The sequence below is a fragment of the Mauremys reevesii genome, linkage group 5 (assembly GCF_016161935.1).
Source record: "Mauremys reevesii isolate NIE-2019 linkage group 5, ASM1616193v1, whole genome shotgun sequence".
Classification (NCBI taxonomy): domain Eukaryota; kingdom Metazoa; phylum Chordata; order Testudines; family Geoemydidae; genus Mauremys; species Mauremys reevesii.
Window position 1 is genome coordinate 45,161,867 of NC_052627.1, and position 26,385 is coordinate 45,188,251.

The 26,385-nt window shown below is 42.3% G+C and overlaps 1 protein-coding gene across 1 annotated transcript in view; it reads left to right on the top strand.

The window, feature by feature from the left end:
* Nucleotides 1-14,793: 14,793 nt before the first annotated feature.
* The window catches only part of JADE1 (jade family PHD finger 1), a 97,699-nt gene continuing 86,107 nt past the window's right edge, over nucleotides 14,794-26,385 (top strand). Inside the window, exon 1 of the mRNA XM_039541456.1 lies at nucleotides 14,794-14,834. The gene's annotated coding sequence lies outside the window, so the exon portion shown is untranslated. The remainder of the gene's footprint in view (nucleotides 14,835-26,385) is intronic.

A 26,385-nucleotide genomic window follows, 5' to 3' on the forward strand; every position in this document is an offset into this window, starting at 1 on the left:
GTCTACCAATGGGTCATGGAAATTCAAATGCACTGCACATATTGTACAGTATTAGTTTTAAAACTACCTATATACTGTTAGGTGGTCAAATTCTGTGTTTGGAGGTACCTGAATGCTTATGAACTAAAGTGGTCATCTTTATTCTGGAAATGGATGGAATATTCTTCTCTCTCTGTCCCTGTGAGTCTCTTTGTGGGTTTCTCACATCTCTCAATTCTTGTGTCTGTCTGCCTATCATCCGTACACACACACACCATTTTGTGTTGCTTCCATATAATAAACAGATGTGCTGGAATTGTCTATACAATTCATTAACTGGATTTTTTTAAAGGGAAACTGAGATTTAATTGCTGTAACAATTACAAGTTTTCAAACTGGCTTTCTAATTCAAATGCACATATCTGCATGCCAAGAATTGAGATTACAGTATGCAGACACATTGCACAAAGACAGTTGGGGGATTCATAGAACAATTTCTGTGCTAAGTACAATGCTGCACTTCCAAACACCGCCTAATTTCATACTCCATAACATCGGTCAAGTGAAATAAAAAAGATGAGGGTTGGAAATAATTCTGCTGCACAAAGTATCATGGATATCATGATATGCAAATGGCCATGTCTGCTTTTTGGTCTGACAAGTTTGTTTCTAGTGGGGTAAATTAGATACACTTTTGCCTATGTTGCACCTGTTGCACAGGTAGAGTCCTCAACTGCTTAAAAATATCAGATGAAAATAGTAGTTTTTACTTTTGCACTGTATTTGATTTTAAATAATTGTGATTTAAAAAAAAATCCATTTACCAGTGTAGATTGTAGTGCTTTGATTATAGTGGATGTACAGTACTGGGCCTTTATGTGTAATGTGACCTAGATTAGTTTGTTAAATACGAATAAGTTAATGTCCATGTTTAAATTTAGTTATATAGTTTTGCTTTTGTGATTATGTATTAACCTCACCGAGTATTGTCGTCCCATTTTGTGCTGTTAAGGATCACTGTACCAGTGGGAAAGTTACTCTAGGAAGGTTTTTTTGTTTGTGGGGTTTTTTAACATAAAACTACGAGGCTACAGAATGAAAATGCAGAATGTAAGTGCAACTTGAAAAGTAATTTCATGGGCTGTAGTACTTTGATAATGATAAATTCTTGGATATCAAAGGGATAAAGACACAGTTTTCTGCTCCTAATTTTGTCCTTAAGAAGTGATTGTATTGAACTCGTTGTGGGATAACTTTATAGCTTAGTTCCTATTTTCCCTGCTATTTACTGAAGACATTTTTGTTTTTAAAGTCCCAATTTGCTATAGATTTTGATTTTTTTATTGACTATTTTTGATGCACGTGGTCTTAAAAATCATTGTCTGATCTTTTTGATTGTTTCTATACATTTGTCTGTCTCTTTCTATCACCCTAGTTCTATCTGTGGAGCTTTCTTCCTTTAGGGCTTAATTCTGCATCACTCAAGTCAGTGGGAGTTTTTCCATTTACCTGAATAGGACCAAGATCAAGCCCTTGGTTTCTGTGTCCTCAAAGAAGGTAGACAACAAAAGGTCCTGGTGAGCAGAAAAATGAAGGGCTCACAGGCTGGGTTGCTATGCAAGTGCAGACCACTGCAGACATGCTACTGAGGAGCACCTTGAGTGATGGCCATGGGTGTTGGTGGAAAGTGCTGCCAAGCACAGGTTCAAGGTCGTGGCAACTTAAATTGAGAGAGCTCAAATTCACAACTTCCACATGGCATTAGTTTCAAATTCTAGCACTGTTAGTTCCAGCCTAACTTCAAATTGTCATTGGATCCATGGAATATGTAAAGCCATCAGCAAAATTCCTAGCATCCTGGACCATCCATTCTTTGTCTTTGTCCAGTCTCTCTCTGCTTCTGAAACCTTAATCCCACACTGTGGATTTTTTTTATCCTTTTGTGCCTTTTGGCTGTTCAAACACTTCATTACTGAATCCCTCCCAGAAAGCAGCTCTTATGTGACATGTGGATGGAGTAACAGCTTTACCTGCCTTGTAATGAAATAGTGACTTCCAAAGCATTTTTACTGTGACCCAGAGCAACCGTTTGCCTCTTTTGTCTTTTGGTAGGCTTGCCCAAGCTCCTTGACTTTCAAGTGGCACTGCTGTGTGTCCCTGTTGTAGCCTCTGTCCATCATGCCCTGTGTGATTTTGGCATATATATTAGCATTTTTTCTTTTTGATCGGAGTTCTACCTGCACAGATTCTTCTCCTCATACAACAATCAGATCTAGTGTCTCCCGTTCGCTCCATGCAGGAGCTCATTTGCGATTCTGGGACTGCCTGGTCACCTGTGCTGCTGTGCTCGTCACACTGACCAAACAGGAAATGAAATTCAAAAGTTCCCCGGGCTTTTCCTGTGTACCTGGCTAGTGCATTGGAGTTGAAAGGGCTGTCCAGAGCGGTCACATTGGAGCCCTCTGGGATAGCTCCCAGAGGCCAATACCGTCAATTTGCATCCGCACTACCCTAAATTCTACCCAGCAAGGTCGATTTGAGTGCTACTCCCCTTGCCGGGGAGGAGTACAGAAATCAATTTTACGAGCCCTTTAGGTCAACAGAACGGGGTTGCTTGTGTAGATGATTCATTATAAAATCGACCTAATATGGCTAAATTTGACCTAACCCTGTAGTGTAGACCAGGGCTAAGATTAATGCGTGCAGCAACTTACAAGCATTTCATAGAGTCTAAACACTAAACACAGCTAAACACTAAACACATTCTTACAAGTTGAACACTTGTCTTGGGTAATATTAACATGTAGGTGAGCTAAGGTGACCAGAAAGCAAATTTGAAAAATTGGGACGGGGGTGAGGGGTAATAGGAGCCTATATAAGAAAAAGACCCAAAACTTGGGACTATCCCTATAAAATCAGGACATCTGGTCACCCTAAGGTGAGCTGATCTGGTTTCCATGTGAATTTGTCATTGCTCAGCTGATTCTGTAGACTTTGCAAGAGCTGGCACCAGCATGACACTGTGAGTGAGCACGAAGCCCACAGACAAACATATTTGCTTCTGCTCTGGTTTGGAATAGAACATTGTGTTAAGGTAGAGTGTGGCTTACCTTGTTGCAGGGGTCGGCATCACGATGTTGTGCAACAGACACTTGATAAAATTACCATACTTAGTGATGGACATTGGGAGCGGGGGAGGGTTATGACATTCAGTCATTCAAGGTTTTTTGAAAAATTACCGCGGACCTCAAAATGTTTACCATGGACACTAGTATATGAGTATGGATACGTTGCTGACCCCTGCCCTGTTGTCAGCTCAGATGCCTTATTTTCTGTATCACCATAATCTGATGCAGTATTGTGACTTATGCAGTGAAAGTTCCTTTTTCTGTGAGGTTCTTCCAAACTCTTTCCCCATTTTGGGAAACAGGAATTGCTCAGATGCACAGATCTCTTCCAGTACCTTTTAGCATAGGCAGAACCTTGGTGTCAATGAAAAATGCAGTCAGTCAGTGAGAATACAACATAAATCCTAGATGTCTAAAAGGAACTCAAATTCCATCAATAATAATCAGTCTTGAATGCATCTGCAGTTTCAGTTTCTTAGTCCTGAATTAAGGCAGGATTTACCCCTTTGGGCAATAGCAGATTCTTATTTACAATGTTCCATTTGGGCTCGATGTGTGTCTGCAGTGGCAGCGCATATCTTTTCCTGAAGCTTGCACAGTCCCTTCTCAAATGGCAAGTGTGTAGTGTGTACTATATATATGTATGTATTTGAATTCTGATGAAAACCTATCTACTTAGTTATAGTTTAGGAATCCCTTGTCCAATTCACTTCAAATTTTGCAGAGTCCCAAGTCTAACCTCCAGTCTTAAAATAAACATTATTTTTAGAGGATTTTTGAGGTGAGGATGGTAATTGGGCCTATTACGGAAACACAATTGCAATCTTAACTATGAAGTGTCTACTGGGACTCCACAATATTTGTTACTTGTTTCTTTCTCTCTCTTTTGTCTTTGGCACAAGGTAGTTGTTAAAATGACTGCTTATCTCAACGTACTGCTGTTTCCTAATACACCTCTACCCTGATATAACGCCGTCCTTGGGAGCCAAAAAATCTTACCGTGTTATAGGTGAAACCGCATTATATCGAACTTGCTTTGATCCACCGGAGTGCGCAGCCCTGCCCCCCTGGAGCACTGCTTTACCGTGTTATATCTGAATTTGTGTTATATTGGGTGGTGTTATATCGAGGTAGAGGTGTACTGTGCTCATTTCATTGTCCTGCAAGACCAAATAGAGAAAAGAGTTTGTAATTCTCCCTGATGCTACATTAAATTTATCTAAGCTGAATATGCTTGAAACACCTACATTGTTTTAAAACTAAACCAAGCTCAACAAATGACTTACTCTGGTTCATGCATGAGAGAAAACTATTCACCTAATTATGAATCCCTTGTTGCTGTTCTGCTCAACAGTATGCTAAGATTTAAAGATTTAATTCATTCTCCAAACTGAGTTCTCACTATAGAGAAAGGAAGCTGCATTCAAGAGTTGTGCAAAGTTACACACACTTTTTTGTAAATTATTTGCAAAAATATGTGGGCTGATCCCACACAACTTATTGAGGCAAAATTCCCAGGGCCCAGATAAGAAGCGCAGGATCAAGCGCTATGTTTTTGCAGCAAACTGTGTTTCTTTATGAAGCCTTCATTAATTAAGCAATAATGTTTGTGGGTGAGGAATAAACAAGGCAATAAATGGTTTCTCAAACTACCTGTTCCCCACTCTTCGGACAGAGTTCAGAATAAACAGCCTTGTCCAAACTAACCTTTTTACTTCTTAAAAAAGTCTGACTCTTGCTACCACTAGTTCATCTCTACCAGTGGCAGCAATAGTGGGAGTACTGTGCAGATAGCTTGATAGTACTGTGTACCTATAGCCAGGGCCATCCCTAGATCAAATGGCATCCCAGGTGAGGAGTGTCATTGGTGCCCCCTCCTTCATTTGTTAAATTTTTGAACTCCTTATTTTTTATTGCTTTTGTAGCACATTTCACAACTTTGTGTTATTTGCATGCATGATTTATCCTGTCATACAAGAAAATAAATTTGCACACTAGGATATGTAAATATGTATTTATTCATGCCATATATAAGCAAATAAAAATTAGTTTCCTCTAAGCTTCTAGAAACTTTTTTAATTTTAAGAATAACTGAAACGTACTAACATCAGGAAATTGAACTGTGCACCAACGTTGTGTGGATCACTATTAAATAGCGTTACATTAAGTGACAGCCTTGAAATGTTAACCCTCGTCCTTTAGTTCAAAAGGTCATTTTTCTCGCCTTTGCCCTTGCAAATTGAAGCAGGCCATAGGATCAAAGACTGGCCAATGGCATTTTCAAGCAATAAAATAGCAAGCAATGTCAGTCTCTCATTGGCCATCATCAATTGAAGATGTCTTTTAATGAGCCTGAGCTTCAAAAAGCTGCACTCACCACTCATGACTGTGACTGTCAGTGTGAGCAGAATTCTCAAAGCTAACCACATATTAGGAAAAGTGTCCTTTAGCTCTGCATCATGAATGAATGGGAGAACATAGAGTGGAGAGTGTGTCCTTTGTTGCAAAATGTGACAGATGTTCTCCAATTTGACATAGAGGTCTTTATCACTGACGTCTGAACATTCCCCATGTGTCAGCCTCTGGTGAAGGTCTGTACAATTATTCAAGAGTGTTTTCCTGTTGTTGGCAGTTTACTAAGATCATGCAAAAAAAAAACCCCCAAAAGCCCACAACAGGTCTTTTAGTGTTTCTTCATTTGTCCAGATCTTTCTTCGATGGACACTGGAGCAGTGTCAACGACCAAGCAAAAAAACCTCTCTCTTAGCATCAGCTAAATTATGCCAGTAATTGTACCTAGAAAGTGCAAGCAATGATTTTGCATTCTTGTAAAATATTTTGCAACAAAAACAGTACACTTTGTCAGTTAATTTCGAGGCCAATACAGATTCAGTTTCTCACCATCTCGAGCACTCTTTTGCAGTGTGACTTTGAGAAGTGTCGCTTCTGCTCTTTCCTGGAAATGTCATATCCTTGGTTTTCCCCGGACTGTTCAAAATTGTCCGATCAATATCGGCAGAATTTAGGATCACCAGCCATAAAGCAGGATCTGATGTATCAATTTGTGGTGTGCAGATTTTCTCACTGTCATCATGTGAGGCTGATTCTTTTTTATTATTTCTCTCTTTTTCATGTAAACCAGATTTTTCTTTGTCATTATTCTCCTTTTCACATGAGCCACATTCTTCTTTATCCTCACTCTCCTTTACACTGCCAGGAAAACTGGATGATTCTCTCACTTTCCTCATATTTCCATTCTTTATCTTCAGGTAAATCTGCTAATTCCTTAATAATAGGGCTTCCATCACTTATGCTTCGCCTCTCAATTTCTTCTGCATTGGACAATTCCTCCTGCCTAAAGCCCAACCTATGTTGTTCTGTTTCAGATATTTTCCCATCACATTTGCCCATTGCTGCAAACTAGATTGCAACTGAGCTTTTCACTTCCTATACTGAGCCCCTGAAGGCTTCTTCAGGAGCACCTGGTATTTTCTATGGGAGAAAATGGACAGTATTAGGGAGAGCAAGAGTCTGTTCTGCAGTCTTAGAAAGTCATCAAACATTACATGTTAAGCATGGCAAAAGCGCTGTGTTCCAATTGGCGCTACGTGAACACTCCAACAACCTTTCTTATTTCACTTATTCAAAACTCCCATTGACTTCATAGGGAGTTTGCCTGACTAAGACTAGCAGGATTTGGATGTCCTTGGTAATCTGCGTACCCTCTTAGGGCACAGGCCTTTTCCCATTAAAGACCACAGGAAAATTCTCTCATTGGCCTTACTGGGAGCAGAATCATACTCTTGGATCACACCATATCATCAACCATGTGGAAAAAGAACGAGGAGTACTTGTGGCACCTTAGAGACTAACAAATTTATTTGAGCATAAGCTTTCGTAGGCTAAAACCCACTTCATCGGATGCATGCAGTGGAAAACACAGTAGGAAGACTTGGGATAGTTTTTCCAATGATTATTGATCAAAAGAACGAATACCAGACATATATCCATGCAAAAAGTTAAAGTTGAGGTTATAACTCTAAAGTTTGGAAATGTATTATTCGTGGTGAATTTTTCTTCAATATCCAGTGCAAGCAGATCAGGAACTGTAGTTAACGGGGCTGCAGTCTTTCCCTCACTGGCATTTTCTTGATCCTACAAAGATGGGCACATTACAGTAGACAATTCTCCCATGCCCTCATATTTTTATCCATGAATGGTTTGTGGGCTATCTCCATTTTGGTTTCTTAGCAAAATAAAATATATAGTGAAGATGCTTGTGAAAGTTCCAGTCTCTCATACGGTGCCCTCTCCTTACCTCCCCAACCAATTCCTCTTATAAGCTCCCTGCTTTTTATTCCTCCAAGTTGTTTGTCTGTGCAGCCAAATTCTTCTAGTTCCACTGAATGGAGGACAGTGTCTCTCAAGGGTATCTTCTTAGGCAAGGATTCCAATGAAAAATTCTTAGTGAGGTGACATGAGCTGAAGACGTTTGTTGTGGCAGGGAAGGTAACTGTTGTATTCTTTGTTCAGTACAGCATTTGAAGTAAACCCTCCTATTGCTTGCCTTCTTCACTGTTTCAAATTCTGGCCAGATAATTTTAAAGACAGTGACTATCCAATCAACATTTTATTGTAGAGTTGACTAAGCCTCTCTGGCTACATATGTAAAATGAGTTGTGTTCTCAGTCCAGATATTCAGAGGCAGTTATTCACAACCTAAAATGTCCTAGTGGATGCTCTTGCTGGCTGTCTCAGCAGAAAGGACAAATACTGAATGAACATGTGAACTGAAACTATCCTTTTATTCTATAAGCTCTCTCTCAGGCCCACTGTTAGAGTTGTGTGAGGAAGCTTACACTAAATGTATTCAGGCTGTACCTGTTCTGTGGACAAACAGAGTTAGTTCTCCAGAGCTGTCAGTTCGGCACCTTTCACAAACATTAAATGCACTAACAATTTATAAATGTGTTGCTGATGAACACACAGCAAATACAAATGACAAGATCAAACAAAACTTTAAAAAAGCATCTCAGAATATGAGCATATTCAGGACATAATGCTAATTTTTAATAATGGCTTATGACAATACAATATTGCTTTAAAATATTTTTTTATTAAAATAACTAATTTTTCAGGTTTGATATTTCAGCCTCTATATCAAGTTGAAACTCTTTTTTTTTTTCAGGGAAGTTTCCTTAGGTTCTTGTCACATTCTTTGAATCCTGTCAATTTCAGCATAATTCTCCAAATTTTATGATGCAGTTTGAACAGACAAAAGGAGCACTTATGACTGGATCTAAAGTGGTTTATCACCGCTGTTATTTTCAACATCTTGATTTTCATTTGACTCTGGAGAATTTCAGTGATACAAAAGGTTCAGAAGATATGACCTATGAGGAAAATGTTATAAAAACTGGGCATGTTTAGTCCTGAGAAAAGCACAGTGGGGGTGGGAACATGGAAAGTCTTCAAATATGTTAAGGGCTGTTACAAAGTGATCAGTTTTTCTTCATGTCCACTGAAGGTAGGACAAGAAGTAATCTTCTAAACCTGCAGCAAGGGAGATTTAGGTTAGATATTAGGAAAAACTTTCAAGCTATAAGGATAGTTGAGCACTGGAATAGGCTTCCAAGAGAGGCTGTGGAATCCCCATCATAGGAGGTTTATAAGAACAAGTTAGACAAACATCTATCAGGGATGATCTGGGTATATGTGGTCCTGGCTCAGCCCAGTGGGATGGACTAGATCAGGGGTCGGCAACCTTTCAGAAGTAGTGTGCCAAGTCTTCATTTATTTACTCTAATTTAAGGTTGTGTGTGCCGTTAAAATGTATTAACGTTTTTAGAAGGTCTCTTTCTATAAGTCTATAATATATAACTAAACTATTGTTGTATATAAAGTAAATAAGGTTTTCAAAATGTTTAAGAAGCTTCATTTAAAATTAAATTAAAATGCAGAGCACCTTGGACCGGTGGCCAGGACCCAGACAGTGTGAGTGCCGCTGAAAATCAGCTCGCATGCCGCCTTCGGCACATGTGCGGTAGGTTCCCTATCCCTGGATTAGATTGTCTTTTGAGGTCCCTTCCAGCCCTATATTTCTATGATTCACAAAACTCACTTTTCAGGATTTGGGCATAAGCTTTCGAGGGACACCATCATAGGACCTAACCACATCAGTGACACCATCAGGGGCTCGTTCACCTGCACATCTACCAATATGCCATCATGTGCCAGCAATGCCCCTCTGCCATGTACATTGGCCAAACTGGACAGTCTGTATGCAAAAGAATAAGGACACAAATCTGACATAAAAATTATAACATTCAAAAGCCAGTAGGAGAACACTTTAATCTCCCTGGACACTCAATAACAGACTTAAAAATGGCAATTCTTCAACAAAAAAACCTGCAGTTTCTCATTGGAGTCTGTTTTTGAAGAACTGGAATTAATTTGCAAACTGGACACCATCAAATTATGCCTGAATAAAGACTGGGAGTGGATGGGTCACTACAGAAACTAATTTCCCCTGCTGATACTCACATCTTCTTGTCAACTGTTTGAAATGGGCCACCTTGATTACATTGAACTCATTAGCGCACAAAAGTGATTTTTTCCTCCCTTCATGTCAACTGTTGAGAATTGCCCACTTCCACCTTAATTGAATTGGCTCATTAGCACTGACTCCCCCACTTGGTAAGGCAACTCCCATCTTTTCATATGCTGTGTATTTATACCCTACTATATTTTCCACTCCATGCATCTGATGAAGTGGGTTTTAGCCCACAAAAGCTTATGCCTAAATAAATTTGTTAGTCTTTAAGATGCCACAAGGACTCCTAGTTGTTTTTGCTGATACAGACTAACAAGGCTACGCTCTGTAACCTTTTCAGGATTTGATCATCTTGGTTGGCCTGTATTATAACAGGCCAAAGCTTGGTGTACATCGAGTTGCCAATGCCGATCTGAATTTTTTCATACCAAAAATGGTTTATTCTTAAAAGCTAGACCTCTGTACATCACAATTTAAGGAAAAATAATTCTACTTTTATCCTTAAAGCTAATTTGCTGGCAAATTCTAATCATGTTTCTAATCTGCTTTGATTGAATACTCTATTTTGTCAGCTTTCCAAAACTTTTAATGGAGTTTAAAAGCAGCTGACAGTTCTGGCAGTAGGTAACAGAGATTTTGACTTAGAGGATCCATATTGTATTCTTTGCATTTTTAACGTACTGATTTTCAGTCAGCATTTGACAAACTCCAGATCCAGATCTTTGAAATGGGTGAATTTCTCTAATGGAAGAATTTCTATGAGTTCAGGTTCATATAGGTATCAGACAGTTCATATATTCAGTTGGCCTCCACATAACAAGGTATGCAAAGCTCCCTCCCCATGTAATCCATATCCTCCAAGCTGCCTTTAGCTATTCCTACTACTCCTCTATCTCCATTTCTAATTATGCCATCACTGTGGTATATAGGCACCATTCTGAGATGTTGCTTTCTTGGGGGAGGCACAGTGGTTCACTAGACCCTGCTATGTTAGTCTCTTCTTTGGGCGCTGACTGCTTGGCCAAGGTATTAATGAACAGAAGAATTAGTCAAGCTCTAAAATCATTCCTTGATTTTACTAATGCTGCAAGCTCTCTAGCCCTAAGTCACCCTCTTCTACCCACACAGATCCACCATGCTTTTCAAATGACCTGTGATAGAAAAAGTGAGAAAACGAACTTAGTGTTGGTGGAAAATATGGTCTCTTATAAACAGACAGAAGGAGTTGCTGCAAAGCTATGCTACTGCAATGAGGGTGGTAAAGAGATCCTACTTCTCTTTGGCCATGCCCCACAGAATATGGCTAGACTGTTGATTGCTTCCTAAACCCTAAGTGCCTCTGCTCCACCTCAAAAACAAGTACCATTTGCTGTGAGGATTTATCCGCTTATTTTACAGAGAAGATCACCCACATATGATGCCCTGATAGGGCACCAAGAATAATAAAGTAAACACAAGGGAGGAAACGCAATGCCTTCCTTGCAAGAATTTGGCTCATTCACGGAAGAAAGCCATGGAAGCATTGATTGCAGTTGAGACCACTGTCTGTGACTTTGCTCTTTCTAGATGCTAAAAGAGTAGAGCACACACAGACTAACAGATTAACACCTTCTTTTGACTGGAGCATCTACCACAAACCCTAAAGCAAGCAGTAGTCCGACCAATGAAGCCACTGTTGTTTGAGGGAGCCTTTTGAACTACTGTCTGGTGTCCGATCTCCTTTTTTTCTGAGCAAGCTAATCAAGAAGGTAGCAAAATAATGGTCTCCAGCGCTACTTGTCAGTTTACAAGTAGATCCTTGTAAAATAAGCTTCAGGCCTTGGCATATGTTGCTTTGGATGACCATAGGGTGACCAGATGTTAAAGGGAAAATATTGAGGGTGGGGTGGGTTTTTTTTGGTTTGTTTTTTTTACACTTACCTATCCCGGAGTTCGGCGGCAGTTTGGCGGAGAGCCCTTTAGTCACGGACGGTCTTCGGCAGTATTTTGGCGGTGGGTAATAAAACTTGCTGCCAAAGACAGAAGCACCCGCCGCCGAAATACTGCCGAAGACTGTCTACGACTGAAGGGCTCTCTGCAGAATTGCTGCCGAAGACCAGGAAACAAAATATGGGGACAAATGGTGTCCCGACCGTACTCTGGTCGGGATGCGGAACAAACTCCTCAAAATAGGGACAGTCCTGATTTTATCGGGACGTCTAGTCACCCTAGAGGACCACTACCTGTCTGTGCACTAGAGAAGTACATCCATACCCAAGCATACTTTCATGGTGAAGAGATTTCTGACCTTAGAGGGCTCTTTAATCTAGCAGACAAAGGCATAAAAACAGCCAGTGCCTAGAAGTTGAAGCTAGACAAATTTGGGCTAGGAATAAATGCACATTTTAAAGTGAGAGCAATTAATGATTGGAACAGTTCACCTAGGGATGTGGTGGATTCTCCTTCACTTGAAGTCTTTAAATCAAGATTGGTTGTATTTCTAAAAGATATGCTTTAGCTCAACCAGAAGTTACTGACTTGATGCGTGAATCGTGGTGAAATTCTAATGGCTGTGCTATGATTTTAGTGGTCCTTTCTAGCTTTAAAGTCTGTGAATGCTGCTGGGCCTCTCTGAGGTACTTGATATAGTTGATCTTTGAATATTCCTTTCCCATCTCCAAGAGGCTGCAGGTATGGAGGGAATCATCCTGGACTTACTATAGAACTAAATGCAAAACTCCTCTAATTTATTCAGTTCGCGCTCTCATGCTCTCACACACAAACACATGCACAAAGCACAAATCAAGCTATTTCTCCTACAGGCAGTGAATGAAAAAAGGAAGCACTCAGATACTGTAGTAATGGGGACTCTGTTAGAACCTAGCTAAATATTCCAAGCAGTCTTACATGAGAAGGGGGCTGGGTGAGAGGCCTGCTACCAAAGAACATTTGGATTTTTAGTTCATTTTATTTTTTGATGCAACTGGCCAGCCCACTCCCCTGTTTGAGAGTAACAGTATCCAGTAATTCCTCTCTGTGCTCCCAATCCCCTGACCCTTCATAGTTTATAAAGCACTTACACCCCACTCTCCACTGCATGACTGGGAAATCCCTACTAATGGGCTACATTATGTTGTATATCTCGCCCTGTGTCAGAGGCACTGCACATCTGTGCCTCCACACAGGCAGCCCTTGGAAGTAAGTGTCTCACCCCCTTGCTCTCAGGGAGGTAGTAATATATTATTGGCTTCACCACAAGCACATTGCTACTATCTCATGTCTGGCTCAGCTGTGCTGGTGCATTGGGTGTTGGAGTGAAGATTTCACCCATTCCCTGGCTCTCTTGACTCACCTGCATGGTGGTTAGGGGAGAAATACCAAGTGCATAGTCCTTGTTCTCCCCTCATTGCTGTGTGCATGCAACAGAGATGCAGGGATGCGGGGCACAACAATATGTCCATGTGTGGAGGTCTTACTCTCCTGTGTGGCTGCACAAGACCAGGTCACAATCTGGCCCTATGTCAGCTACCTCTGTGATGCTTTATTTGCCATCCAGGACTGAGAGTCACCTTGTTACCCTCCAGCAAGAGGGACACTTGCTTGTGCTTAACGGAGTGTCAGCACCCTGACACCACAAATCTGTTAGCCACTCAAACAATCTCCTCTGGGTTATTCCAGCCCTTACTTTGCCGTGCACTCAAGCCCTGTTGTAGCGGTCCCCTGCAGTGTCCAGCCCTTAACCATTGGACACTCACAGAAATTACCAGGTAAGCTGTCCCTTAAGGAACAGTACACATACCAACTTGTTTGGTTGAGCTGAGGATCAGCTCCAACATAACGTCACAGCACAGAGATACATTTATAGTGAAAACAATTATAAGTTTATTATCAAAGAATAAATTTTAAGAGAGAGTGAATAAGGATAATGATGGAAACAAATGTCTACATGTAAAACAAAGCATGGATGGTGAGTATCAAAGGCCGGGGGAGGCTGGGCCTCCCCAAACAGCCCTGGGTAGACCTGCCCATGCTCTGTCCCGAGCTCCCCTCCTGTTCCTGCCAGCTCACTGAGGTTCTCCCGCGGCTGGTCTAGTGGGCGGTGGCCTGTGGCAGGGACTCCAGGTGGCTGGAGCTGGTGTTCATGCCACCCGCCTGCCTCCCAGAATTCAGTAAGGACTCTGGGGGCATTGAGGGCCGCGCTGCCCACCCCCGGCGCTCCAGGGCTGAGGGCTCTGGGGGCCTTGCTGCCCGCCTGGCGCTCCGGGGATGGGGGAGGGGCTGGCGGCTGTGGTGTTGGGGGCCTCTAGGCTCCAGCAGGGGAAGGGGCGAGGTGGGGCCTCAGACAGAAGGGCCAGGCCGGGGTCTAGCCTCTCTGAGCCATGGTTCACCCACCACCCATGAAACACAGTATATCACCCTTCCTGGTGTCTAAACTAAACTTTAACAGGCTAAAATCCTTGTCTTAAATAGTTTATTTTACCTAAAGCAATCTTCCAGCATCTCCAAACATAGTAGTTGGGATCTCCTTTCATGAATGCAAAAATCACTGTCTTTTTTGCTTCCTCAGTGAAGGATGAAGGGGTGTCTTTTTGCCTTTATATTCCCCAAAGTCATTGTTTTAGCCTAGGAGTCAGGATGATCCCTGTGGTGTATCCCCGGGTATGCTGGCTTCATGTTGACTTTGTATGCAAATGAGTTTCTAGTGTGTTGGCTTACAATGCTTATTTTACATGTGAACTAAGGCAGACAGGTGACTATACATTCCTCTGTCTGGCAAAACCAGCTTGTTGACCCTGCTGGGACACAGACCCAAAACCACATTTTCAGTATGTGTACACAACTCCTTAAATCTCATCTGTACATACATCTCACAATGATTATGAGGATCAGAATCACATAAACCTATATTAGGGATTCCATGTGACTCTTTTTGGATAAATACCATGAAAGCAGTATGTTTGGTGTAGTGAGTTTGTCTGGCCTGATAAGAGTTAGTACAGTGAACTCTTTGCCAGTTGGCATTGAGGGGCTCTCACAGTAACAATGTCCTTCCTTCATTGTCTTGATAAAGATAATTGATTCTCTTTCCTTAACAGTTCCTGCTCTCGACACTGACCTATGGTTCAATGCACTTAGCTTGTGACACCACTAATCATTGCTGTAAGAATATGTGTGTTTCTGTCGGTGAAGATAAGGTAAGCATGCTTTTTTCAATTCTAATCCATATATTATGATGGAATAAAAATATTTATAAGATATAGTTTAGTAATCAGGTCAAGGTTAAAGAAACAGAGTTACCTGCTCTTCACAAAGCAGACTTTCTTCCCCAAACAGTGTAAATCAAAGGTGATTCTGATGTCACCAGTCCACTGAATTCTGGAATGCCTTGAGCTACTGAAACAGGAAATAATAATACAGTATCAAAGTGTGCTGTAGTGCCTGCTTAATTTGCTAATGGCAATGTCGGTTCATTGGTTTTTTTTTAAAAAAATATGTGTAACATTACAGGAAATCGTGTGGATGCAGTAAAAGGAGACAATCTGCTAGATTTTGAAAAGTTACCTCTAATGCTGTGTCTGCAATTTTGTGCCGGAAATAATTGTGGGTGTATTTTATAGCACTTAGGCATCTAACTGCGTGGTTGCACCTGCAATAGTGATGTGCTGCCAATGTTTTAACAAAGGACTCTCTGAATAATTGTTTCCCTGGGAGAGAGTGGGGAATCTTTACATTTGAGTTCCCATATAAACAAAAACCCTTTGTTCTGACTGTAGCCAAGTGAGAAGGCAAGAAAATTTGGCAAATAAACTTTTTTTAAGTTGCCCACTCCTAGAAATGATTATATTTTATTCTTGAAACATACAAAAAGCATATTGATAACACAGCCCAGTCTCTAGCTTTTGTAATTGACTGTGGGGGTTGCAGTGAAGACCTTGGGAGAGGGAGGGGCAGCAGAGGATCTTCTGGAAAATTTTTTTTTCAAAATATCTGCTACTGTATTTGGAACAATCCAGTTCATTCTGAAGACAAACATTATTTTTGTAAATCCCAGGATCTGCAGAAACTGTTTGGCCATCTCTGATCATCTCACTTTCTTCCTTAGATCCCTCTTCTGGCTCCCTGCTTTCTACCATATCAAATTAAGGTTCCTTGTTTTCCTTTCCATAACTCTGCCCCTACCTACTTGACTGCTCTTGTCTCTTATTATATAACTCCCTTTTCCTATGACACCTACAAGAAATTGGCCAGCTAATAAAGGCTAGATTGAAAAAAGCATTTTCAAAACATATCAATTCTATTCTATAGAGGTTCTTATACTACACTCATCACCATAGTATCTGAGTACCTTCGTGTAGTACATTAAGTGACATGACTAACATCTGTCACATGTTTATTCTCTTATCCTCCCCACCCAGGAGAAGACGTGTGCAGTGTAATGTTTTTGTTTTGGATTTTTTTAATATATTATACATGTTGCTATATATATATATATATATATATGTTAGTGAAGGCAAAGTCAAAGGACGGTGCCTTAAACCTCACCATTTTCTACTTTAAGTGTGTGATCATCCTTAGTTCCTGTGGGAGTTCATTCCATAGCCTTGGAGCAGCCCTATAGAAAGTTCAGTCTCCCACATAGATAAGCATAGATAAGTTTGTTAGGACTTATTGTAGAAAGTTCCATTATGCACAAGGAGCATATTTCCCAAAGTCCACAAAAAAGTGGATAGACTAATTCAATTTTCTGTGAGATCTATCTGTCTTTTAACGAGTTAAGGGAATTTAATTTTAATGCTCATGTAAGGTGCAGAATTGACAGCCCTAGAGTTTTTAATCCTCTAGCTCAGGGGTCAGCAAACTCTGGCATGCGGCTAAGCACCCTGGTGGGCCGGGCCAGTTTGTTTACCTGCCGCATCCGCAGGTTCGGCCGATCGCGGCAGTTTGCCGTCCCAGGCCAATGGGGGCTGCGGGAAGTGATGCAGGCCGCGGCTTCCTGCCGCCCCCATTGGCCTGGAGATGTGCTATTCTTTGAGATGTGCTGTACATGTCCGTTCCAATGTAGGTGTGTGCATGCCCCAAGCACAGTTGCTGGAATTTTTTCCCTTAGTGATATTCGTCGGGTCGGCTCTAGCGCCTCCTGGTGCTGCATGCTCGTACTGCTGGTGTAAGGGGCCCTGCTGACCCCGCACCGTCTCAGTTTCTTCTTACCAACCACTCCAAGAGAGGGGATCACAGGCAGGTCTTAAAATGGACATGTGTAACACATCTCCAAGAACAACAGTTACAAAAGGTCAGTAACCGTTTTTTCTTCTTCAAGTGCTTGCACATGTCCATTCTAATGGAGGTGACTTGCAAACAGTTGCACAGGAGGTGGGCGTGTAGTTTAAGGACAAGCTGACTGCAACACTGTGTGGCCAAAGTAGACATTGTCCCTAGCTTGTAGGGTGATGGCATGTGCACTGAGGGCATGTGTACCGAGGACAAAGTTGCTGCTCTGCAGATATCTTGAATAGAAACTTGAGCTAGGAAAGCTGCTGAAGAGGCCTGAGACCTTGTGGAATGGGCAGTCAGGTTCGGTGGAAGGGGGACCCCTGTGAGGTTATAACACACTCAGATATACGACAGGATCCAAGACAAAATCCTCATATGGGGGGGAGCCCTTTCATTTTCTCAGCAGTCGCATTGAACAGCTGCGGCGATCTGCAGAACAGCTTGGTCCTCTGAATGTAAAATGCCAGGGTCCATCTGACATCCAAGGAGGGTAGTCATCGTCGTTCTCTCCTGTCAGTGGCTTGGGATAGGATACTGATAAAAAACCCAATTGGTTGCAGTGGAATTGAGAAGCCACTTTTGGGAGGAACTTTGGATGCAGGCATAGCTGCGCTTTACCTTTGAAGAAATTGTATAGGGGGGTTCTGAGGTAAGTGCCCGAATCTCTAAAACTCTTCTCACTGATGTAATGGCCACCAAAAAGGCCACCTTCCTGGAGAGGTGCAGTAGTGAGCATGTTTCTAGTGGCTCAAAGGGTGGACTTGTCAGTTTCAACAGGACAAGGTTTAGGTCCGGGGGGAGGGAGGGGGAAATTGGTTCCTTTATCTGAGGGAATACCCTCTCCAAGCCTTTGAGAAAATGAATTATCATTTCAAGTGAGAAAAGCGACTTATTGTCAACCTTGGGATGAAAGGCTGAAATGCTGCCAGATGGACCTTGATTGAAGAAAGAGTCGGGCCTGTCTGTTTCAAGAGTATAAGATATTTCAAAACAAGATGCAATGAGGACTGCGTATGTGGAACTCCACATTTAGAAGACCAGATGGAGAATTGTTTCCACTTCACCAGGTTTGTTGCCCTAGTGGAGGGTTTTCTATTGCCCAGTAGGACTCTACAAACCTGCTCTGAGCAAGCTTGCTCTGCAGGGTTCAGCCATGAAGGTTCCAGACCGTCATGTGAAGAGAGCTGAGGTTTGGATGGAGCAGATGGCCGTGGTCCTATGTGATCAGGTCCATGTGCAGTGGGAGCCTGACTGGGGGCTCCACCAAAAGGTTTATGAGGGTGGTGAATCAGTGCTGTCTGGGACACACTGGGGCTGTAAGGATGATCCGGGCATGGTCCTGCTTGATCTACGACAGAACCTTGTGAATTAATGGGCTGGGGGAAAAAACATAGAAGAGGTAAGTCATTCATGCTAACAGGAAGGAGGAGCAGTGCTGAAGGTCTCTACTGGCGGGAGGCACGCTCTGTACTGAAGCCGAGATGCTCGGTGCCAAGTCCGATCATGGCTCCTATGCTGGTCTCAGGGCCGCCTCCATCAGGAGGATCTTCAGCCTTGGTGTGGGCTTAAATTCCCTGTAAATCTGACAACAATCGTTCCTGTGAGATTCCCCTGCTTGAGACAGCTTGAATGTGAGTCGCTCAATGGTATTGACTTGCCACAGGAAGAGCAGAGCTTAAAGCCCAGTGATCAAAGCATACCCCCGTCAGGGAGCAGACAATTCTCTCCAATAACTATAGAGATGTCTAAAATACACTCTCTACAATATTTACCAAAACTACTTCCAAACGATGAGAACTATATATACAAAAATAAAGAAGGAAACCACCGGAAAAGATTGCCTGAGCAATGAGGGAAGTTCCACCAACTGTCAGAAGCAGTAAGAAGGAACTGAAAAGGTGCAGATTCGGCAGGGACCTTTATACCGGCACTCTGAGCATGTGGCACCAGGGCGTGTTAGGATATCACTAAGGGAAAAAAATTCCAGCAACTGTGTGGGGCATGCACACACCTACATTGGAATGGACATATGCAAGCACTCGAACAGGAACAAAATAGTGCATTGAATTACAGAACTTCATTTCTGCTGGTGGAGGTGTTTTTAATTTGCTGTTGACTCTGGCACAAAGATGATGTGTCATGAAGGAAGAGCTCTTTTTTTGCTTAGAGTTGCCAGTGCCCAACGTACTGATCTGGGTGAGGTAGGTTTGTAGGTTTTCACCCAACTACTTGGCTGCCATTCAAGGAATTTAGCAGTGGGCTTTGAAAACAGTTGTGTATCAAGCATGTCTAAAAATAATCTAGTTTTCAATGTTGGAATAGAGTAAGTGAAATGGAGTGGCAATTGCTGTATTGTACATGACAGATTACAAGCAAGTCATCCCACACTAGTTTATATGCAGGTCTATTCACATAGGCTTCATCTGCTTTGGTTAAAAATTGCAACACATTTACCAAAGTACACGATTGTTTTGTTTGTTTGTACTCTGGAGAGCTTGTATGTGTTTATGAAAGACCATTGTACATGTTCTGTTTCCTGACAATCAAAGAAAGCTTTCCCCAATGAAACAAACAGCTGAGTTAAAGATTGTCGCTGACACACGAGAGTCGCTGATGTGACAGTACTGTGGCTGCTAATGACAGGTTTACTGCTGTTCTTGCTGCCCTGAAGGATTTTTTGCTGAAGGTGGGAATATACTGCAGGCAGTGAGAACTGGAGTGCTGCTGGTTCAGCTTGCTGGCTTTGCTTGTAATATTGGTTGGCATGGCTTGCAAGATCTTCTGTATAACCTGAAGTTTGTCACTGTCAGCTTAGCTGCAGACAGCTCCCTTATCTCCTACTGCTGTTCTGCGTTGTGTGTGAAGACTGTAGATTTGCGTCACCTAGAGTGTTTTTGTTTGGGCAGAACTTCACAATGCTGGCAGTGAGGAATTATATATCCATGCTTAATAATTTGAAATTGTAGGATAAATGCTCACAGCACAATGTTATTTTCTAGCAAGAAAGTAACTTTGGCCTAAGATAGTTTGGAACCCCCGGACAGGGGACGACCTTGCTTTCATGCTATTCTTAAACCTTGACTCTAGTGTTCATCTGCATTAGAATCCGAAATGTGGTTTTAGAGGAGGTGACTCACATAAATAAATCCTTATTAAGCAGTGCCTTTTTGGGGCTCCAATTTTTTTTTAAAGTAAATCACTGTGGGATTGCCAATGGGCCACTTCTTCAAACTTTAGATGAATTGTAGAAAGGAGGAAGCCTTTTGGTGCTGAAAGAAGTTTGTCAATACACTGTCAATGCATTAAATTTTCATATGAATCTCATGTTGCATGATCTTGTCATAACATAGAGCTACACGGTGCTGGCTTAGGACTTCATATAAACCTGCTCTCTGCCTTTCCTGGGTTTTTCTTAATCCTGTCCTTTATATTGGGGGAGGGCGGATGGGGAGAGAATTAATTCACATAGATATAATGTATTTTCACTCCCCCCTCAAAAGAACTTGGATAACTCAGATCTTTTCAGGTTGATGCCAGGTCTTTGAACAGAATTGTCATATGAATAATCAGTGCATTAAAGGATAACTGAAAATACTTTTTTGTGGGGAAGTTAGAGGGGATGTGGTCTGATCTCTCAATTAGGGGTAATCCAAGGGTACGTCTACACTAGGGGATTATTCCGATTTTACATAAACCGGTTTTGTAAAACAGCTTGTATAAAGTCGAATGCACGCGGCCACACTAAGCACATTAATTCAGTGGTGTGCGTCCACGGTCCGAGGCTCGCATCGATTTCTGGAGCGTTGCACTGTGGGTAGCTATTCCGTAGCTATCCCATAGTTCCTGCAGTCTCCCCCACCCCTTGGAATTCTGGGTTGAGATCCCAGTGCCTGATGGGGCAAAAATCATTGTTGCGGGTGGTTCTGGGTAAATGTCATCAGTCACTCCTTCCTCTGGGAAAGCAACGGCAGACAATCATTTCGCACCCTTTTTCCCTGGATTGCCCTGGCAGACGCCATAGCATGGCAACCATGGAGCCTGTTTTGCCTTTTGTCACTGTCACCGTATGTGTACTGGATCCTGCTGACAGAGGCGATACAGCAGCGCTACACAGCAGCATTCATTTGCTTTTGCATGATAGCAGAGACGGTTATCAGTCATTCTGTACTGTCTGCTGCCATTGTAAATTGGCAATGAGATGACGGTTACCAGTCCTTCTGTACTGTACTGTCTGCTGCTGTCATGGGTGCCCCTGGCTGAGGTCGGCCGGGGGCGCAAAAGACAAAAATGGGAATGACTCCCCGAGTCAATCCCTCCTTTATGGTATCTAAAAATAGAATCAGTCCTGCCTAGAATATGGGGCAAGTGTACTAGAGAACCAGTGTATCAGAGAACCAGAGAGCACAGCCGCTCCGTGTCAGATCCCGCAGAAATGATGAGCTGCATGCCATTCACAGGGGGTGCCCCTGCAACAACCCCACCTGTTGCTTCCCTCCTCCCCCAGCCTTCCTGGGCTACCGTTGCAGTGTCCCCCCATTTGTGTGATGAAGTGATGAAGAATGCAGGAATAAGAAACAGTGACTTGTTAGTGAGATAAAATGAGGGGAAGGCAGCCTCCAGCTGCTATGATAGTCCAGACAGGACATTAAGCAGTGTTGGGGAGAGGAGCCCAGCATCCCGCTGCTATGATAGTCCAGGCAGTACAGAATCTTTTCTTTACACATGAAGGGCGGGGGCTGATGGAGCTCAGCCCTCAGTTGCTATGATGAAGACGGTTACCAGCCATTCTGTACCCAGGCACCCCCGGCCAACCTCACCTGAGGCCAGCCAGGAGCACTCACGGGCTGATGATGAGGATGGATACCAGTCCTTCTGCACTGAACCGTCTGCCACCAGGCTGATGATGACGATGGATAGCAGTCATATTGTACCATCTGCCACCAGGGAAGGGGAAAGAGGATGCTGCAGTTCACTGCCGCAGCATTGCGTCTACCACCAGCATTCAGTAGACATAGGGTGACATTTAAAAAAGTCAAGAGACGATTTTTTCCCTTTTACTTCTGGGGGTGGGGGTGGGGGCGTAAATTGACGAGCTATGCTCTGAACCACCCCAGACAATGTGTTTGACCCTACAGGCATTGGGAGCTCAGCCAAGAATACAAATGCTTTTCGGAGACTGCAGGAACTGTGGGATAGCTTGAGTCCTCAGTCCCCCCCTCCCTCCCTCCCTCCCTCCATGAGCGTCCATTTGATTCTTTGGCTTTCCGTTACGCTTGTCACGCAGCAGTGTGCTGAGTCCCTGCTGTGGCCTCTGTCTGGAGATTTTTTTAAAATGCTTTGGAATTTTGTCTTCTGTAACGGAGCTCTGATAGAACAGATTTGTCTGCCCATACAGCGATCACATCCGTACGGTCCATGCTGGAGCTCTTTTTGGATTTGGGACTGCATCGCCACCCGTGCTGATCGGAGCTCCACGCTGGGCAAACAGGAAATGATATTCAAAAGTTCGTGGGGCTTTTCCTGTCTACCTGGCCACTGTATCCGAGTTAGATTGCTGTCCAGAGCGGTCACAGTGGTGCACTATGGGATACCTCCCGGAGGCCAATACCGTCGATTTGCAGCCATACTAACCCTAATCCGATATGGTAATACCGATATTAGCGCTACTCCTCTCGTTAGGGAGGAGGACAGAAACCGGTTTAAAGAGCCCTTTATATTGATATAAAGGTCCTCTTAGTGTGGACGGGTGCGGCGTTAAATCGGTTTAACGCTCCTAAAATCGGTTTAAACGCGTAGTGTAGACCAGGCCCAAGATCCAAAATTGGTTGGTGTAGCTATAGATAAATATGAAGCATCCTTTTTCACCAGCCTCAAACAAAACCTTCCAAACCCTTCACACAGAATATATTGTTGGTAAACTATGTAAAAGTTAATATAATGGACTAAATTGTCCAGTTATAGGAGTCTGAGATGCAGCTGCAAAATATGAGCATACAACCCCGACATTTGCAAGTGCAGTCACTTACACTCACAAATCGGACCCTTGTGTGTGCAGTTATCAAATCTGTGTGTACAAATATAGAATTTGTATGCATATACAACAAATGTATGTACATAATATTTTTTCAGGTGCTGATCTAAGTACAGGAAAACAAATATTAAGAAATGTAGATGCTTCCTAGGGTTCCCTTCTACATCTCTTATTCCCTGCCCCTCCCCCCAACACACACACACACTGTTACCACCACCACCAACAACCAGGCCTGCAGCCTAGCAGTAATCTTTATGTCCAGCTGCTATTGCTTCTTTCAGAATGGGCCAGTACCTTTGGGAGTGGCAGTTTGGCACCCAGTGAAGTTTGAGGTGGGATGGGCTGCAAAGGTGGCTGTACTTGATCCTTGGGCTACTCAACATTATGGCATCTGGGAAATATGTGAGGACTGTGTTCTTGCTGTACTTCTACTGCTATTGTGTGACTGACTAGTTTTAGCTTTTTTTGTTTTGTTGTTTTTTTAATTATCCAGTCTGTACTTTAAGTGGAAATCCCAACACAACCTTAACCATGGAGCTGCAAGGGACCTCTGTAATGTAACTGCTTAGGGTCCAAAACCAAATCCAATAGGTATAAAGCTTTAAAAAAATGCTGAAATGTCTGTCACCTGAAGCTCAGTTGCTCCAATAAGAAGGCACAGAATGCTACAGAACTAAATTCATCTGCAGTTAGTGTCTGACAGATATTTTTTATGGTTAACATTATGCAGTGAAGTGTAACCTCTTTTCTTTTGGTGGTTTAGTTCAGTAAGCAAATTTAGGTCAAATTCTCAGTCATTTGATCAAATGCTTGAAGTTTTTGCCACTTTGTCAAATACTCAGCTGAAATGGACATTTAGCCAATTAATTATCAATTTAATTTCTTTGTCCAAATGGTTAATTTGACTGTAAAATACTAACAGATCCTATGGAAGAAAACAGATCTTACACTGAGGTATTCTCAGGAAAACACTTGTACACAAATGGAGCAATGCAGCTCTACACAGGCTGTGGGATCTGTCTACATTCAGTCATTTTGCAGAAATGAGCATACTATAGCAACATGTTATATATTTAGGTTTAAATGATATAATACAGTGTTTGTAGTGTTGTTGTAGCCATGTTGATCCCAGGATATTAGAGAGACAAGCTCTTCTGAGTAGCTCAAAAGCTTGTCTCTTTCATCAACAGAAGTTGATCCAATAAAAGATATTACCTCACCCATCTCCTCTCTGGAATAGTGTGTTCTACATACACTGCAAATGGCTATACTGTATATCCTTCATAAAGCTGATATAACTTCTGGGCTATGAAAGTAAAGTGAGTTAGAAATGTTTTCTCTTCTTGTTTTGTACCTTTTTTTTTCAATTTCAAATTTTTATTTTCCCCTTCCCCTTTTCATTTGAAGGTCTAATACTTTGCAGCAGATGGATGGAAAATCAAGGGACAGCTATAGGGAGGGGGAGTTATATAAGTAGACTATGAAATACATAGGTTAAAGATCTGGAACTTAACCTACACTCAGTAAAGAACACCCAAGGTATGAAGGCACCCAGCCAAATTTATTGTCGACGAAGCATGGGAATAGCACTTAGCAGACTCTATGAGGATACATGTATGCCCGTGACAATGGATGCAGCTCAGCCAGTGGTGGGACTTTCCACTGCCCCCTAGGCTGGCCAAGATACTCCCTCTGAGATACAACTTTATACCCTGATATAAACAAGTTTATGTACTGTCATCGTGACCTTATCTTTTAGGAGAGGTCAGTGTGTTTCGGTTATCCTTTGGGAATGTTTTTGTACCATCCTTGATATCGGGATGTTCTAGTTTCACTTGATATCGGAATGTGTTTGCATGAGTACTCTGTCTGATGGGTTTGGTCACAGAGACCCCCTTGGGACTGGCACCTGATGTGCTCAGATTACCTCTGAGCCCATTTTCCCTGCCAGCTTGGGACTCCAGAACCCTGCCTTGTTGAGCCAGACAAGTTAGCCTGCTGCAACACAGACCCAGGGTCTAGTCCACACCCCCAAAGCTGCAGGCTCAACCGAAAATGGCTCAGCAGGCCACCCATCTCCAGCACCCAGACACCCAACTCCCAATGGGATCCATACCACAAATAAATCCGTTTTACTCTGTATAAAGCTTATACAGGGTAAACTCATAAATTATCCGCCCTCTATAACACTGGTAAAGAGATATGCACAGCTGTTTGCTCCTCCAGGTATTAATCACTTACTCTGGTTCATTAATAAACAAAAGTGATTTTATTAAGTGTAAAAAGTAGGATTTAAGTGGTTTCAAGTAATAACAGACAGAACAAAGTAAGTCACAAAGCAAAATAAAACAAAACACGCAAGTCTAAGCCTAATACATTAAGAAACTGATTACAGGTAATATCTCACCCTCAGAGATGTTCCAATAAGCTTCTTTTACAGACTAGACTCCTTCCTAGTCTGGGTCCAATCCGTTCTCCTGATACAGTCCTTATTAGCTTCAGCAGACATCTCAGGTGGTAAGCAGGGGCTTTCTCATGACTGTCTCCTTTGTCGTGCTCCATTCCCTTTTATAGCTTTGGCACAAGGCGGGAATCTTTTGTGTTTCTGGGTCCCCACCGCTCCTCCTAAATGGAAAAGCACCAGGTTTAAGATGGATTCCAACATCATGTGACATGGTTACATGTCCTTTGAGACTCCAGCCTCCATTCTTCCTGGGCTGGCCCACAGGTATGCAGGAAGGTTTGCAAGTAAAAAGAGCCATTTACAGTTCATTGATTCTGAAGTACCCTTAATGGCTTCCACTTAATTTGTCTACATCAGTAATTCAAGTTTATATCTTATCCTCCTAACTTCAGACATAGAAATAATATATGCAAACAAATAGGATGAACACACTCGGTAGATTATAAGCTTTGTATTGATACCTTACAAGAGACCTTTTGCATAAAGCATATTCCAGTTATATCATATTCACATTTATAAGCATATTTTCATAAAGCATATGGAATGAAACGTCACACTTTGTACTTAGCACTTTTTCGGAATGTGTATTTCTGCAATATTAGCCCTGTTCTTGCCAGATTCTGTGAGAAGGTCCTACCTCATACTAGGCCTCTGATACACAGGTTTATGTCTCAGGCTCTCTTCCTACTACATATAGTGACATTCCCCCACCAGCACGACCTACTCTGTCATTCATATATATTTTGTACCCTGGTATTATGGAATTCCATTGATTATCATTCCACCAAAGTGCTGTGATGCCTGTATACAGCACTTATAAAATTTGTCACTTTTTAGCTGTCTGCCATCATGTGATGTGATGAATTCCTGCTTGGAAAAGATTTTGCAGCTATCACAGGATTGGGTCAGAATTTATGAGGGAGTCAAGACGATGCTGTGTTATCTTTTACCTGGCTTAGAATATTCTGGCTTCATGCAA